We start from the raw sequence: 17,365 nt of genomic DNA, 5'->3' as shown, positions 1-17,365 counted from the left end.
TCCTGCGGGAGGTGGGTGGGACCACACCTCCTGGAACTCAGTTAATCAGCTTGTCAGTTAGGCCAGGACACTCCTGTTCTCTGAGGTAGATCACTTCCTTTTATTGGGTGGTGTTTTGCCCTGGCAATTAATATGTCAGGAAATCGTTTTGCATGGCTATGGTGATTTATTATTTCCTATGAGCAAATCACATATCCTGTGATAAGTTGCAAAATTAGGAATTAGAGAGAAATTTTCATCCAAACAATGCCTGAGACAAAATTAGTTTCAGACCTAGCTCTTGGTTGTGAAAGTCGTGGCAGGAATGGGGACTGCACCCAGGAAGGACACAGAAGGGGCCACCCACATGGAATGCCTGTGACAGGCTGCGTAGGTGGCCTGTCCTCACACCTGTCATCCCAACCGCCCTCCCCTCCAAAGTGGACAGGAAAGCCGGCAAGGGAGCATCTGCCGCAGCTGCTGGATGGAAGTGGAGTCCTGGTGGCAGATGGCAGGGGACCCCCAGCAGGTGGCTCCGTGCCCAGCGTCTCTCACCTGGCTAGAGGTCTGCTCATGACTTCAGATGCATGCGTTGCCTCTAACAATAATTTCCAGTTGTGAATATCATCTTCAAATCACGGCTCCTTGGCCATCAGATCATTAATCACTGTCTACTTCCCAGGACAGTAGGAGAAGCCTCATTTCAGGCCTGAGAAAACAGAGGCTGAAAGTATTGAAGTTCTCATGGTCCCCACGTTCTAAGATGCTGAGTTATTCTGGATGAAGTGGGCTCATCCCAAGTCCTGCTTCTGTAACGCTTGCCCTCACCCCAGCCGTGTGCCATCGAGCACAGAGATCTGGGCTGGCAACATGCACATCCCTGGGCCCGAAGTCACCAGGCCTGGGACCAAGCTGGTCGCTGTGCTGTCACTAGTCAGTTATGGGAGGTCACTTACCTTCCTCATCTGTCACGTGGAACGCAGTAATGCCAGCCTTACCTTCAGCACCAGATTCAACAGCACAAGGGAACACTCCAGACGCTGAAAGTGTAAATAAGAACCAAAATGCATACTGGATAGATACTGTGAAATAGGAAGAAATTTCCCCAAAGCAAAGGGGACTGGGGCGGGGGGCAGATATAAGAGAAAAAATGATAAAATGAAAACAAAGTTTTGTAAATAAGGAGGGAAAAAAGGGTTGAAGAGAGGGGAGATTCTGGTAACGGGAGAAAAGGGGGAACTAAGGTATATCATGTACAGGTACAAATTCCCTATGATGGATATGATCATTATGTATGTCTAAACTGTAACAATAAACTTAAAAAAGGTAAACCAAAAAAGGGCACAGTGTTGCTTCAATAGAGGGCAGGACATTGCCTCATGAGCACTGGGAGTCACATTGTCATGCAAATATTCTGGCTCTGAGAATGATAATAAGTTGCTCAAGATGAAAATCAGGCTTATTATAATGTGGGGACAACCTGCTCCCCAAACTCATCCTATGCCCAACATAAAAGCTGCTCTTCACTACACCCCTGTAGGTCTTAGCTCATCAGTTCACCCTTTCTCTCTTGAAGAGACAAGGCGGGTAACTCGCACATCAGCTCTTCCAGGGACTTCCAGGGAGGCTGCACGGTGCACATGAGCTGTGAGGAGGTGCAGATCAAGCGGGGCGGAAGGGTAACTGCCCCAGCTCTGCCCCAGTATCCCTTTAGATGATCTCTCTGCAAGTTTCCCTTTATTCCGTGCTTCCCATGCATCTCTTTGTATCAATCAGTTTATCTGCCCCTTTTTTTCTGAAGTAAACCAGGGGAGAGATCAGTTTTTGCTCTGATTTAGTCACTGATTTGTTTATTTCCTCCCCTTCTTATACATTCTATGATGGCAATTATCCCTTCCTGTGTGTTATCTACACAGAGAAGTTCAATAACTACCAGTAGAATGAATTTATTTCTTAGCTTACATGAAACATTTTTAGTCTTCATTCAGGTTTTACTCTAGTTAGAAATAAATGAAAATACTAGTTTAAAATTTTTTCTTTGACCTGCTATGGGAGCACACATCTGAAATACCAGCTCATTGGGAGGCTGAGGCAGGCGAATAGCAAGTTTGAGGCCAGCCAGGATAACTTAGACTCTTTCTTAAATAAAATAAAAAAGTTGGGGTATAGCTCAGTGGTAGAGTACCCCTGAGTTTAATCCCCAGTACTGCAAGAAAAAAATTATCACAAGTGAGTTTCTGTCTGTTATTTGAGTCTGTTCCTAGACCCCAATTCTCCAAATGGCTGCACAGCAAAGGCTCAAAGGAATGAGACACCCGCATGATTCTTAGGGCTGCAGGAGGAGTGAGATCCTCAGCAGAGCTCATAACTCTGCTAGCTGGCTGATCGGAGACACTAGGCAGCCCGTATTTAATCAGAACAAGCAAGGAGCTGAGTGGACAATGGAAGAATCTTGGCGGGGCTTAAGGACCCCTGGGAGCACCAGAGGCTGCTAATTAAGGAAAACTATCCGGAAAGTCTCCAGGTGGCCTCTGCTGTGGCCTGTCTTGCCCCTGAGGTGTCTTCTCATTCTCAGTTCAGCCATGCCCAGGCCATGCCACAGCCCCCTGCACATGTATTCAGCTTCAATGGCTTCAACACTCGGGTCTCTGTCTCTCTTTCCGCGTACACACCACACATACACACAGCTGTAAAATGATCAGTGAGACTTTCTCCACTGCAGAGCCCATCACAGCATGGTGACAAAGATCAGGCTCAGTCTTCTTTCTCTCGTGAGAACCACCACCATGCCCTAATGTAAATGTCGTAGGGCTGCCATCGCAAATTACCACAAACATGGTGGCTTCCAGCAGCACCATGCATCGCCTCACTGTGCAGAAGGACAAGGGTCTGAGATCTGAGGGAGCAGACCATGCTGACCCCGAAGGGTCTAGAGAAGAATGATGTCTGTTCTTTGCTTTTCACGTCTGTCACCTACAATCTTTAGCCCTGGCTGGCAGCTGGGTAACTCCATCTTTGCCTTTGATATCAAATGTTGATGTCCCTGTGTCCTCTGTCACCTTCATATGGCACATGCCTATCTCTCCCACCATCCTAGAGACAGGGTTAGCCCCCTGCAGTGTGATCTCATTTTAAATTACACTTGCAGCAGCTCTCTCCTCATGCCAGTGCACAGCAGGCTGCAGCTAGGTAAAGGACATGACTTTGGGGGCTGTCTTAGTTACTTTTCTTGTTACTGAGGCAAAATACCTGACACCCAAGTTAAGAGAGGAAAGAGTGTTTGGCTTACAGTCTGTAGAGGTTTCAGTACATAATCAGCTGACTGCAAGGTGCCACCTTCTGCCAGGGTGGCATGGCAGAGGGCGACACAGAGAACAGTTCATGGTGCCCCTCTTGTGGAGAGGCTCAAGATGTCCCTTACAGTACCTGCCCTAGGGAGTGTGTAGCACTTACACCCCTAATCCTAGGTAGAACTACGCCAAACCAATCAGTGGGCTGATTTACCAGTCACACACCTCTATCCCAGCATCACATACTCTAGACCCAGCTACCTGTGAAAAGCCCACCCCCCATGACTGCTTGAAGCTTTGGGAGGGCATCTAGACATTAGCTATAACAAGGGGACATGATTCCACCCAGTACATGCTTGCAGTGGAGCAGTAGCCACAAACAAAAACCTAAAATGTTTTTGTTGCTTTGACAGAAAGTTTGTAAATAACTCTGCAGGTATAGATATGGCTTTGGGAGCTGCTTCTGGTGAGAGAAATGGATGATCAGACCAATCCCTCACAGTATAGCAAAACCCTTCACACTTTCCTTCTAGTTAGGATGCTATACTTTCACTATGATATTGATGCATATTACCTTGGCTCTGAAATACTGAGTATTATGATTACATCTTGTCTTCATGAATCTATAAAGAATTTAAATCCAAAAATTTCTCTCACAGTTCAGTGCCAGTTCTCATTTGGCATCAAGATACGACTTCAACTGATATAGATCTTTTATAACATGTTTACAGGTCTCACTGCAAAAAATATAAAATCTGATGAAAGGGCACTGTCCAGACTCCACTTGAAGTTTTATGTTATATGCTATATACCGTCCATATTTCTATTTTGAATTCTAATAAAATGTGTGAGCTCTCAAATACAGCTGGGCCCATGAGGTCTGGATAAACACACAGCCTCATTCCTTCAGTTCATTTTTTTAAGTCAAGTGGAAACCTGCCACCGCTCACTGTGAGTACTTCCAGGCCAGTGGTTTGCAGATATGCCTGCACCCTGTGGTCATCTAGGGAGCTTTTAAAAATCTAAAGACCCAGGCTTCACCCAAACCGCTTTCCCCCAAATCACTCCAGGTGGGTCCTCAGTACTGCGGCTCACTGCTAGCCAATTCCGATGTCTACCTAAGTTTGAAAAATGAGCCCTCTGGTCCTAACTCAATCAGTCTCTAGCCCTTTCTAAGGGAGCCAATCAAAAGTTATGTCTGGCCTCCACTTCCTGCCAGGTCCTGAATGCAACCCCATGGTGTGAAACACAAACACAAGCAAATACTAAATGGTGGTCCTGCAGAGAACAAAAAGAGCCCACAGGCTGTGGGCTGAATTGTGTCTCTGGAAAGGCCATGTTGAAGTCTTACCTGCTGGAACCTCAGAATGTGACCTTAATGTAAATAAGGCCATTGCAGGTGTAGTTAAGATGATTTCCTTCTGGTGTAAGACTGTTCTTCATGCAACATTGCTAGTATCCTTTTAAGAAGAGGAGAGAGACACTGAAAGATGAAAATGCAATGTGTAGACACAGAGACATCCAGGAAAAAGGTGACAAGGTGTGGGTCTTGGAGAAAATTAGGAATTTGAAAGAGATAAGCAAGGAATCTGCCCTACAGGTTGCAGAGAGAAAGTAGCCCTACCGATGCCTTTATTTGGGACTTCTCATCTCCAGAACTGTGACCGTAGACTCTGTTGCTTTAAGCCACCCAGTTTGCCGCTGTTTGTCACACAGCCTCAGCACACGCCTGGTGCATGGGAGTGAGCCATGTGTTGTGCCTGGGACGTCTCCAGAGCCCGGGAGCTCCACCCTGAGCTGCTATCCATGGAGCTGCAAGCACTGCAGCCAAGGGTGAATGGACAGGGGCAGTGGCTCTCCCTGGGAAACAGAAATAGCAGTAACTAACATTTACTGAGGGCTTAATACCGTCCAGGAACACATTATCTACACTAATTAGCTTAATCCCCAACAACGCTCTGACGTAAATACAGTTTTATTCTCATTTTAGAAAAGAGGAAGCTGAGGGTTCCATATATCGAGTAACTTGCCTGGTGATACTTTGGAAACAGGAAGATGAACAATGGTTTGCACTCAGTTCTACCGGACCCTTGAACCCCACAGTCAACTTCGGTTGCAGAGGGGCGCCCCCATCAAGAGCAGAGGTCTCCCCAAGGGAAGTCTCCATGCGGGTCCAGCTGCCAAAGTGGGAGTCATGTCTCTGCCGTGACAGCACAAGAGTCTGGCATCAGCTCCTGCAGCTGCCAAGAAGAATTAAACACAGTCAAGGAAAGGCACCAAGGAAAATGCCAGCAGTGGCGGCAGGGGAGGGAGGCAGGGCCCGATTACTACTGGTTGAAGTGTGAGGAAAGTTGAAGTTGGTGATGGTTCAAGGTTGTGTTGAAATTCCAGAGCAGTGGGCTTGCATAACCATGAAACATGGAAATTAAAGCATTACTGATGTTCACGCTGTTTATTTCAGGACTTCACTTTGTCCCAACAAGTCTCATTTGGGTTACGCATTTACCAACAGTGAAAGAGGAAAAATATGGAGAAGGGCGTGTGTGTGCGTGCGCATGCGGACTTAAAAATGTCAACAAGTTAGTAAGAGCGAACACTAGGAAAAGCACCATATAATCTCCCTTGTCTGCTTCTGCCTGTGACCATTCATATTAAGGAAAACTTATTAGGGGCCAACAATTTTAAAGTAATTTTTAGTCAGAAGCTTCCATGATTTCCCTACTGAAGCCTGGTTACCTTCACTGGATTTATTGAACATTTCTTATATTTCAGATATAGTCCAAATTAGTCCTCATCAGAGCTTTATGAGCTGCGTATGACAAAAAACAAACAAACAGGGGGCTGGGGATTTAGCTCAGCGGCATAAGCGCCTGCCTTGCAAGCAGGCAGTCATGAGTTTGATCCCCGGTACCGATAAAAAGGAAAAAGACTTAAAAACAAACAAACAGAGATACGTATGCCTATCATTGTTTTGAAGAGTAAGAAACTAAGCTCAAAAGGAAAGATAGAAGTTCACAAAGCTAAGAAGCGGACATGGGATTTGAACCCTGGGCTGCCTGTAGAGGTTGAATCCTAGAGCTCTTTCACCCAGGTACCCCCTGCAGCAGCTCCTCCAGCTCCTCCTGTTTCCCTGGTACAGCCTGCTGCTGCCAACCGCTTAGCACTCATCACAGATTTGTGAGTGCCTGGGGTCCCGGCACTAACTGGGTGGCTATTTTGCTCAGATTCAAGATCTTTAACTACTGAATCACAAAAGGGAGGCCTTAGATCAGGGTCCTCCGATCTAGGATCTGTTGTAACCCCTTGTTCCCCTGCTTGAAGGAAGTGATGGTTCCTCCCAACCTTTCTGGAGAATGACTGTAGGCAGCTCAACCAGCTCGCCTGTTCCATAACAGAGTACTTATTTGCTAGACACGAACTCAGCTATGATTTCAAGATTTTAAAAATATATATTATTTTTATATTAATGTGCAAAATTTGGTTTTGTTCAATCCTTTTAAGCGAAAGAACAGGAAAATGTTTATCATTTCTTCCCCGCCAGTCTAAGAGCACCTCGGCAGGCCTCTGTGGGAGCAGGGACTAGGGGTTAAGGTACAGCGGGCATTGGTTTCGCCTTGCTCTTTCAGAAAATAGGTGAATGACTAGAAGATCCAGTCCAGCAAAACTGTCCTTTTAAAAACAGATCAGAAATTTTGTAGAGGCTCATGAAATCGAAAAAAAAAAAAAAAAAGCTAATGGGAAACAGAATTTCACAACTCAGACCAAACCAGCCTTATTTGCAGAAATCACAGCTTAGATAATTATGAGACTTTCTGAACAATTGACAAAAGTGGTAAAAAGCAGTTCCATGTCCCAGACAGTGTGAGATTTTGACCCAGTGCTGGTGCCTTCACTCCTGGAAGTGTTAGAAACTGTACCTTTCAACCCTGCCAAAGCACGTGAGGTCCTGCGGTGAGCTCCGACCAATGCACTGTGAGGACAGTCACTTCCAGGGTGCTGCTGTGCCAGGGAAACTCAGGACCCCTCGTTCCCCGCTCCAGGGCAGTCTCTTTCTGAGATAGCAGAGACCTAAAATCAGCTGCACTGTGGAGCCACAGGAAAGTCAAGCCCAGAGTCCCCGGCACGTAGCAGCTCTCATGGGCATGAGTGATACAAATCGGCTGGAAAACTGTGTGACCCTGCTGCCTTGCCAAGTGGCTTTAATAACGAAGTTAGCGTCTTTAATAGATGTAGAGATAGCTTGAAATTTAAATACAACTGGGGCTCACAATCCAGCTCCCTCTGGATGAGTCTCAGTCGAGTCACACACCGCCCGCTGTGTTTGTCCCGGAGCACTGCTGTTGCTGTCTTTTTTTACTTTGCTGGTTATTACCGTATTCATCATTCCCCTCAGTTACTTCTTTATCAGTCCACGTGTGTAAAGCAGCATTTACAGAGTACATAACACACCCTAATTCCCTTTTCATTTCCTTTCCCTCCCTCCTTTTCCTACCTATTTTGGATTTGCATTATGATATTTTTCCAGCTTCCTTAAACCTTCAGGCTTTAACAGTTTATCCTACCTCTGATTTCAGGCCCTTCTTTCTGAATGCAAGCATTTGCTACATTATATACACTTGAACGAACACATATTCTGCCATTATTAGATGAAGTATTTTATGAAAACCAAAGAAGTCGAAGTGCTTGCTGGGGTTCAGTTGAAGTCTTCTGTATCTTTAATACAGTATTTTGCTTCTCAAATTGTCATATGGACTGCTTGAAGAGAAATTTAAAATCTTCCCCTACAGTTGTGAAGGTTCTATGTCTCCTTTTATTTGCCAATTTGTGTTTTATGAATTTGGAAGTTCTGCTATTGGCTGCATGTACATCCATGATTTTTATGCATTTTTGATGAACTGATCATCTTGTCATACAGTGCACCCACCGTTTCATCTCGAAGTGTTCTTTGCTGATACTCTTTCAGCTCTCTTGGCCTTCTGCATTTTCCACTGATCTGTGTCTTCACATTTAAATTTATGTCTCGCTGATAGAATGTAGCTGGCTCTTTCTTTTTAAAATTGCAATCTGAAAATCTCTGCATTTTCATTGTAGTGTTTAGAGTACACCTAATATCATTTTTGACACAGTTTTATTGAAGTCTATTAATCACTACTTGCTTTCTGTATGTCCTCTCAACTTTTGTTCCTCCTTTCTCCTCTTCTAAATTCTTTTAGGTAACTCAATATTTCCAGAATTTTATTTCCATGTCTCTATTAAATTTTCTGGATATTATTTGCATTAATTACAATGTTGAAATGATTACGATACACATCTTTGACTATTGAGAGTCAAATTTAGGGTCAGTGTTGGGTAAATTCTCATACCATAAGAAGTCTGCAACCATATATGGCCATTTCCTGCTTTTATTGCCCTATGTGCAAAACTTTTCATGTATTTCATCTAAATAAATCATAAAACTCCACAACTGTAATTGTTATTTTTGCTTTAGAATTATATACATTTTTAATTAAAGAGAAAATGTAGAATTTTATATTTCTGATTTGCAGGGTTCTTCATTCTTTCCTGCAGATTTGGGTTTCCAAATGACATCATTTCTTCTTTACCCTAAAGAACAACACTTTTTAGGTACAGGTTTGGTGGTGATGGAATCTCTTAGTTTCTTTTTATCTGAAAATGCTATGCATTTTCTATTTCATACTTGTGAGATGTTTTTTACTCAATGTAAAATTCCGAGTGGGTTTTTTTTAACTTTGTTTATTTGTCTTGTTTTTATAATTAGCCTTTAAAAACACTGCTGCGCTATTTTCCAATATTCATTGTGACTAATGAGAAGCCACAAATAGTTTAAATTACATTGCTATGTCCTTTTGTGTATTGTTTATTTATTCTTGGTCCATTTTCAATTTATCTTTGATTTTGAGAGTTTGACTATCATGAGTCTAGCTTCATGGTCTTTGCATTTATATCTTTCTTATTTATAAAACATTTGAATATAAAATCAATTTCTTCTATTTCTTATTAACTTGGGTAATTTCAACAATTAATTCCTCAATTTTTCTGCACTATTACCTATTTCTTATTTTCATGGGGTAATAATTCCACATGTGTTTGATCTTTTGAAATTGTCCTGAAGATCTCTGAGTTTGTTAAGCCTTAGTAAGCATGTTGGTTTCTCCATTGTTTACACTGAATGACTCTATTTATCTATTTTCATGTTTGCTGTTTGCTGTCTTTGTACTCTATGGCTCCCATCCTGCTATGAAACCCATTATGTAATTTTTTGAAATCCCAAATGTTTGTTTTTTACTATAAAAGTTCCATTTGAATTTTTCAGAGCAGAGACTCTGAATTCTGTCACTTTTTGAAAAGGAATATTCATCTTTTTAAGGCAGAAAGTTAAACTGGCTGAAATTGAACTGCAAACTTGAATAGAGCAGAATCTGGTTTCTTTTCCTTCAGTCTTTGCTATGCTGCTTGAAGTCTGATTCCTGAAGTCAAAAGTCCTGCAAACGTTTTGAGTTTTCTTAATCCAACAGAGAAGACTACTGCATCTGGCCCTACCTGCAAACTTACCCCGTCTGCTCCCTTCTGCCTGGTGTGGTTCCTCTCTGGTCTTTGTATAGTTTGTTCCCTTCCATGTGCCTACAGGTATGTGCTCTCTCTGCGTTTTTCTAGGATGTACAAAGCTCACCACAGTCAGGTTAGTCCAGTGCAAGCTGCTCATTTGGTGCCAGGAGCCGACCCACAAGGCCTCATGGGGATGGGCTCGGGTGGTCAGTGCTGGTGTTTGGACGTCACTGAGATGATCTTAATTCACACATACACGGTGCCAACGGCAGGACTTGTTATGTTTTTTTTTTTTTTTTAATTCACTTTGATTTTGGAAATGGAAGTTTCTGAGCTTTCATATTGAAGATGTTTAAAAATATAGTTTCATTTTTGTGGGCTCTCGTGAAGTTTCTGTGAGGTACTGAGAGTATAAAACAAAATTTGGGCAGTTATGTTAACTTTTAGAAAGCTAACTTCTACAAAGTGTGAAAATTATTACATTGGTCATTGATTATAAATAATAGGACCGCAATCTCTTCCCCCAAATACCCCTCTGTGACATCCTCAAGATAAAATTCTTCCTCACAGTTTAGGTTGTTCCAGACATTTTGTGTCTCTCTATACTATACTTATGAGACTTAAAAGTATATGGAAGCAGGTGGCCCTGCAGACGGGCACCCTGATGCCCTGTGGCACATCTACAGGATGGGGCCTGCCTGCTTTTCCTGTTTCCTCACCCCTGCTGGCTCCAGCCCTTGCAAGCATCTGGAAGTGGGAAGCGAATGCTGTTTCCCTCAGTGCTGTAGAATTACACTACTCATGAAGCTGCTCTTGCTTTGTCTCTCACTTATGTAACGTTCAATGAGAAAGTTTTTAGACTCACTCAGTAGAATTTACAAATTCAGTTTATTCTTATTTTTGACAGATGAGGACAGGACACCTCATCTGTGACTCAGGTATTGGAACTACTAGTAGCTAAAACACACATCCTCAAAAAGGATATTAAATTGTCTGACTTCAGTTTGGAATCATACACTTTAACTTGTAGCAAATCCTCAAGCATGCTGAGTATTTGGACAATTGGCCAATTCACTTATTAATTTGGAGCCTTGATTCTCCAGGCTCCAGAACTTGCTCCAAGGTTCTACCAAGGGAGCTCACTCCTATACCCTGACTGAGGAGATGTGACCCTCTCTCTGAGATGGCAGTCCTCTTTCCCCGAGTACTCAGCTTCAGGAGAGACATACATGGATTGGAGAGAGAGGAAGGGGACACCCATCCAGCAGTCACATCAGCCTGGTGATCAGTGGGGTGACAGGTACGACCACCAGCTCACCCACATCTTCAGTTCTCCATCCTCAAATGCCTTCTTGCCAGTTCAGGCATACAGAAGCTTTGTTTCTATTTCTCTACCATCTTTTACATTTTTATCTCCTCCAGGTCTTTTATTTCTCACCACTAGGTTCCACTGTCTGTCTGGCTGTCACCTTTGTCCCCCAGTGCTCCATACTGCAAAATTACAAGTTGGGGTAGTTCAGGTTGTGATAGTTCCAAGGTTTCTTTTTTCTTTTCTTTCTTTTTTTGGTGAAAAATAGAATGAAAATAAACCTATTTTGCCTTCAGGGTGAGAGACAGATGAGATAACATTTTCACTCTTCCTAGGTTAATTATTCTGTGCACATTCTGCAAGAGTCTTCTCATTGTCTTAGTGGGATGTGTTCAAACGTGCTAGGAGGAAGGGGAAGAAAGAAAACCTCAAGACAACCCAGCACATGCACATAGGCACAGCGCACCGAGGCGAGTGGGAAATCAGACACACATGTAAGTAAGCTCAACAACACGCGAACTAGTCCAGCAGAGAGCCCCTTGCTGCCTGATCTCCAGTCCCAGGAAAGGAGCTCTAACTCAGCTGCTTTGCCTGGAGAGCTTTCAGGAACTACTTTATCACAAAGGGTGAACATTTCAACCCAATCCGACTCCTCTCTGTCCTTCCCACCAGCAGTTCTCTCTGCCTGTGGCATCCTTCCCTGGATCTTTCTTTGTGCAACTGACTTCTGCCCTCGAGACTTAGCTCGAGGTTTGGCTACTCCCAGGAGTCTTCATGTTCCATCGTGTGACTGTAAATTTCCTGTTTTCTAAAATCAGGATCCCTCCTTTCCTTCCAATAGTCACCTTGATTTTACTGCATTTTATCACTTTACATACTCATTTGTTTATTTATTCCCTCAATTTGAACAGATGCTCCAAGAGGGCAGGGATCTGTATCTCAAGTGGGTAGCTCCGTGCCCTGCTCATAGTAGATGCTGAATAGTTATTGGCTAAAGAAATCGCAGTATGTTTCTTGCTTGCATGGCTATTGTTTCCATTAGATTGTGAGTCTCTAAAAGAAGAATCCTGTTTTATTCATTTTACAAGTACTTTTCTCTAGTTTGGCAATTCCTCCTACTCTTATACTTACCAAAAGAGATGCTCAAAACATTATCTTTTCATGAATAAGCATGCACATTGTTTCTTATTCTTCTCTTACCCACCACTTTTAATAGAGGAAAGATAAAGATGTTCAAGTTTTTAAGAGATTTTTTATTAGTATATGTTTATAATGCAAAGCACTTTATATTCCTTGTGTGGAGTTGGTACATGTACATAATAGATCTGTATTCCTTTTTCCTTCTCCTTCCCTTCTTCTCTCTTCTTCTCTTGATCTCCTTCCCCAATGAGGGAGATCTATCTTCCTATTTCTTATTATCTACCTTTTATTTTGCTTTTCCTTTAATGTGTCAGATCTGCAGGAACTATTGGCCCCGGGAGCTAAGAGAACTCCATGATGTGTTAGTGCTAATCACTCCTTACTCTGTTCCTCAGGGCAATCGTAATAACTGCTTATAAGTAGATGAATTCTTTGCTATGAGATCTAGGATTCATTGAGCATTAGAATCAATTATTGGTTTGTAAAGTCCAATCTAGTAACCGTGGTAGAGAATTCGAGCTTAATCAACACTATGAAATAATTAACTGGCCAGTTCCAAAGCTAACTGTGTGAATTACTCCATGAAGGCAGCCATCTTTGTTTTGTACACTATTTGTATTCAGAGCACCCAAAACACACTGTACGCTTTTATTGAATGAATGCCCACAGTCATGTCTAGGTGCAAACTTGGTCCCACCAGACAAAATCCAATTCAGAGAAAGAGCTTCCTGCTGCTGACTCAGAGAACTGAGAGTTGCGGGCAATCCTCAAGGGAGCTCCTTAGCTCATATTTCCATGTCTTAGTTAAAGAAGCAGACATATTATTCATTCAGATGTCCCTGTCTGTCCACCTGGTGGTGAGAAGGGACCTTCTGCAATAAGCAGTAGAAAGGACATCTTGCACGAGCAGAATAAGGAGCTGAGTTTTTCAGATTCTAATCGAGAAACATAGTCTACTTATTTATGAGGGGATTTTATTTGCATGTCAAGCTCCGGGCTGCCAGGAATAGAGGTATGTGAGAAAGAAGGGAAAAAAATGACCACCACAACACTGGCAGAAAAACACATTTTCACAGGTTAGCAATAAAGCAAACCAGTTTTCATTCTTGCCCCAAATTTTTTGGCTCATCCATAAGACAATTCTCGAGTAAGAAGGGAGAGAAAAGAAGAGCGGCAGAGGAGAGAAGAGAAGTCACAAACACTGGGAAAGGATGAACATGGACGGCCACATGCTGCTGGAGGCCTGGTTTTCTAAAAAGTTCTTCAATCAGAATTTTTTAAAAAAATTATGTGCTTTCGGGTTCTGCTTCTTTCTTTCTTTCTTTTTTTTTTTTAATTAAAAAGCATATTTTCCTATCCATCGAGATTTATAGTATTTGCCAACTACTTCACTGGAACAAATTTTCCCTTTCATTTAACAATGCACATATTAGACTGTAGTGCAGCCATAAAACTTTTTCCCAGATAGTGCCTGTAAAATGCATTTCTTAGGCCTCGAGCTGAATGAAAGTATAGCAGGCACAATTTGGAACCTAGTTGCTCTCCCTTGTTTATCAACAAGTACATTGGTGCTTCTGCTGTCCCATGCAATGAAGGTCAAATGCAATGAATTAAACATGGCCAGGTTCTGACAACCACATAATCTACGTGTTCTCAGAATAATAGGACTGGCATTGATTTTGCTGGCTCATTGGGTCTTCTGTATGGCTCCATCCATTAGTCGGGGCTCCAAGAAGTACTGTGCTATCCCATCACTGCCAGACCCTTAGACTTCATGGCATCTTCCCTAGCACACTAGAAAAAAAAATGAAGGCTTACAAAAGGATTTAAGAAGAGAGAAAAATTCTTAATCATGCTTTCATAACTTTTGCTGAACAGTTGGTTTAAATTTCCAAATAACCCCTTTCAAAAGGATAGTATCAAAACACATGCAAAAAATAAGAGTCTAAATAAAGCACAATAAATTATTTCACTGCTAAGGTATTAGATTTCAAAGAAAGCAGAGAGTACACATAAGGATATTAGAGTGGACTATATTGGATCTGTGGGAATTGCTGTCAGATATTGATGAAAACAGAGAGACTGTAGGAGATCAGATAAAAGAGAGAAATGATTGCATTTGGAAGAACAATGAAATACGTGGCCAGCGGAGATTTCAAATGTAAGCTAATAGCAATCCACGAAAGCACAGGGTTGGAGAACAGCCCACATCTTTAACCACACTTACAATCATTCAGCATCTGTAAAAATTTTTACATAGCATTTTGCCTCATTGCAAAATTTGCAAAATACATATTTAATAGGTTTAGCATGTCAGTCAGTAATTTCGTCCACAGGCAGCGCAGAGGATTTGAGTTTTACATACCGTGTTGGGTTCAGGGACACTGCTCTTACAGGGGCCCCACCAGCTGCAATCGTGGGTCATCCCCAGCCCACAGCTGCTGTAAACAGGGTATCCTGTCCATTTCAGTGTCCCTCGGCTACAGAGATAACGTGTTTTATGTGTCCCATCTTCTTTGTCCTGAATAGAACGAGTGCATTTTTGAGATATTGGTTGCCTTCCCTACTTCACCAAGTACCAAAGAGAGTTTGAGGTGAGATTCTCCCAAAACACGTCTTCTCATCTGATAGGAACATTTCAAGCATTACGCTCTAAATGATCAAAGATTACTCAAACTGAAACACAATTTGACGGGGGAAGTAGTAATGCAAAAGCCAGCTGGGACAGTAATGAGAAGCTGATCTGGCTTGGCTGCTCTCCACGGGCAGGAGTGCCCAGTCCACCTGGTACCGAGAGGCCCCTTGGTGATCTCGTTTGATTACAGTAACGTGGTCACAGCAGGAGCAGCAGCAGTCTGGTTCATTTTGATCTTCTAGATGTGGCTTTGTGACATGACGCAAGCCTTTCAAAGTGCCCGCGCTTCCTCTGTCCTCTCTTCCCATCCCTAGCTGTCTGTGCTTGTCCTAGGAGCGTAATTAAGAAAAAACAGGGAATGCCGAAGGCTTGCTGGAGGGGAATCCTGAGCAAATTAATTAACAGCCCAGGTTCTGCCTTCCTTCCCTCTATCTCAGGATCTCTTCCAGCACAGAGCTCCTTCGGGTTGGGGCGGGCACGAGGGCCTGGGTTAGTCAGCAGCGGATTTGTTTGGGATTGGAAACTTTTTCTATCTTTGTGGCGGTATCAATTTGAAAAGAAATTTGTAGGTAAAAATGTCTCCCACGCTCCACCACAATTTAAGAACTTTAAAATGGCTTAATATCAAAAGTTTGTTTGGTGTTGTGTAAACTGAAATTCAAAAATGCTTTCCCAGACAGCTCATTTCACCCACCATCTGTAAGAGCTCCCCTCTCTGCTCTGTATTTACACGATTCCGTCTTCCAGAGGTTCAGGACAGAACACTGTGCCTTGCCATTAAACCAAAAAAGGAACTGGCAGAGCATGGCTGGTTCCTCCGTAGAGATAGCTTGCGAAGGTCTCTACTTTTTCAATTAGTTCTGTCAGACATGAAGTCTTCCCGGTGTCACTGGGAATAAAACCATAGCTAGCAGTCGTTCCGTGTTAGGGAATTCACATCTGCTGGTGCTTTTCAACCATATCTTTGGACAGATTTTTGAATTTGTTTCAATCTTGATTATGGTCTACACAATGAACAAAACATATTTCTACACAATGGCAAATCCTAACTGAAAATAATATTGTTTTAGTTTGGAAAAAAATAATTTTTCAAGTAATTTGGTATTGTGAAGGGGAAAAAATAGTCCTGGAGAGAATTCATTTCTTCCTCATAACATGTTGCATTTTCATCCAATATGATTTAGATGGTGGGGTGGGAAGAACACACACATGCACGGTGACCTTCGCTTTAGGATGTCTCGCAGTTCCATAACGGTGTGAGGTTATGGCTCCCCGGGTGCTTTTCTTCCTCACGGCTCTGGACATTTTAAAGAATATAACAGTCTCACACCATGCTTCAGGGAAAGTGCTCTAGAATGAGACACCCTGGGCTCAGGTCCTCTACCCAGCCTGCTGTGACCCTAACAAGTCTCTCAACTTGCTCGAGGCTTGGCTTATTCATCTCCTCAGAGATAACAATATCTCCCCACCATAAGACACTTTTGACATTGAGATAACCTGTGCAAAGTGTGTCATTTACTGTAGTGATACAGTTATTGCAGTTTATTTAATATTAGGAAGGGAGGGAGATTTTCTGCTTCTTCAATTTCCTCGCTAAGAAAATCTATTAAGCATCATAAAAGACAGAGACCTCGCTTCCTCTGTCAGAGATGACCCTCAGGCTCCTGGCACATGCGAAGCTCATGATCTCTGCATACTCCTAGTCATTACGCTAGCATTGTTCTGCAATAAGCCACACCTCCTCTTAGCTCACAAATCTCAGGATCCGAACCTTCTGCATCGTAGTAAGCAGGATAACTTCATCACTCCTCAAAGTTTTATTTTTAATTGTGCTCCTCAAGTTCATTATCACAGAACTGTTAATATTGTATAGGAAATTCCAAAGAAAAGCATCATCAGTAGGTTTCTTTGCACTAAACAACACAGAGCCCAGGTTCAGCCAAACTTGCCTCCTCAACATTTTGACCTGAAAATGTGGTTTCCCAGAGCTGACCCTAAGAAGAAGAAACAAATGTTCCTGCTGATTGCTGATGCAGATGTGTTCAGCTCTAAGAGGAATGGAAGTGGCTGTTTGTAGTTGGTTTCTGATGATTAGATTGTCTGGTTTTATTCACGCCAAGGATGTGAGAGATGAAACTGGTCTACTTTCAAAAGCTCGCAGGTAGCAGTTACCTATTGCTATACGGAAAAGTCTGTCTCAGACTTAAGGGCTTCATTGTCCCAGTTGATCTCCACTGGGAAGGTCTTCACTTCCTCACAGAGTGTAACTTATGAAGCCCCATTCACCTGGCTTTGTGGGCTAAGCGACTTCACCAACATCCCAAGCTTGATAGTCACTGTCAGCAAGGCCTGTGTCTCCAGCAGCAGAGCCTGACAGGTGGTTGCACTGCAGGTCTGAAGGAAAGAAGATGCAAGGCCTCATGAGACTTAGGGTCTCACTGGCAC

The 17,365-nt window shown here is 42.8% G+C and overlaps 1 long non-coding RNA gene across 6 annotated transcripts in view; it reads right to left on the bottom strand.

Annotated features, from left to right (window-relative positions):
- LOC134473176 (uncharacterized) overlaps nt 1–17,365 on the bottom strand; it is a 61,049-nt gene that overhangs the window by 30,835 nt on the left and 12,849 nt on the right. For 2 of the 6 annotated variants that reach the window (XR_010043277.1, XR_010043276.1), the window contains 2 exons: nt 5,296–5,509; nt 535–5,125 (listed from right to left, as the gene is read on the bottom strand). This is a non-coding gene — a long non-coding RNA (uncharacterized LOC134473176). Of the gene's footprint in view, nt 1–534; nt 5,126–5,295; nt 5,510–14,650; nt 15,409–17,365 lie in introns of those variants that run through there. The other 4 variants (XR_010043281.1, XR_010043279.1, XR_010043278.1 and 1 more) reach the window with 4 other exon arrangements.

This window comes from Cavia porcellus, unplaced genomic scaffold, assembly GCF_034190915.1.
Source record: "Cavia porcellus strain 051 isolate PalLab524CR breed Dunkin Hartley unplaced genomic scaffold, mCavPor4.1 scaffold_26, whole genome shotgun sequence".
Classification (NCBI taxonomy): domain Eukaryota; kingdom Metazoa; phylum Chordata; class Mammalia; order Rodentia; family Caviidae; genus Cavia; species Cavia porcellus.
Note: the sequence above shows the minus strand (reverse complement) of the source record. Positions and strands in the feature narration are given on the sequence as shown.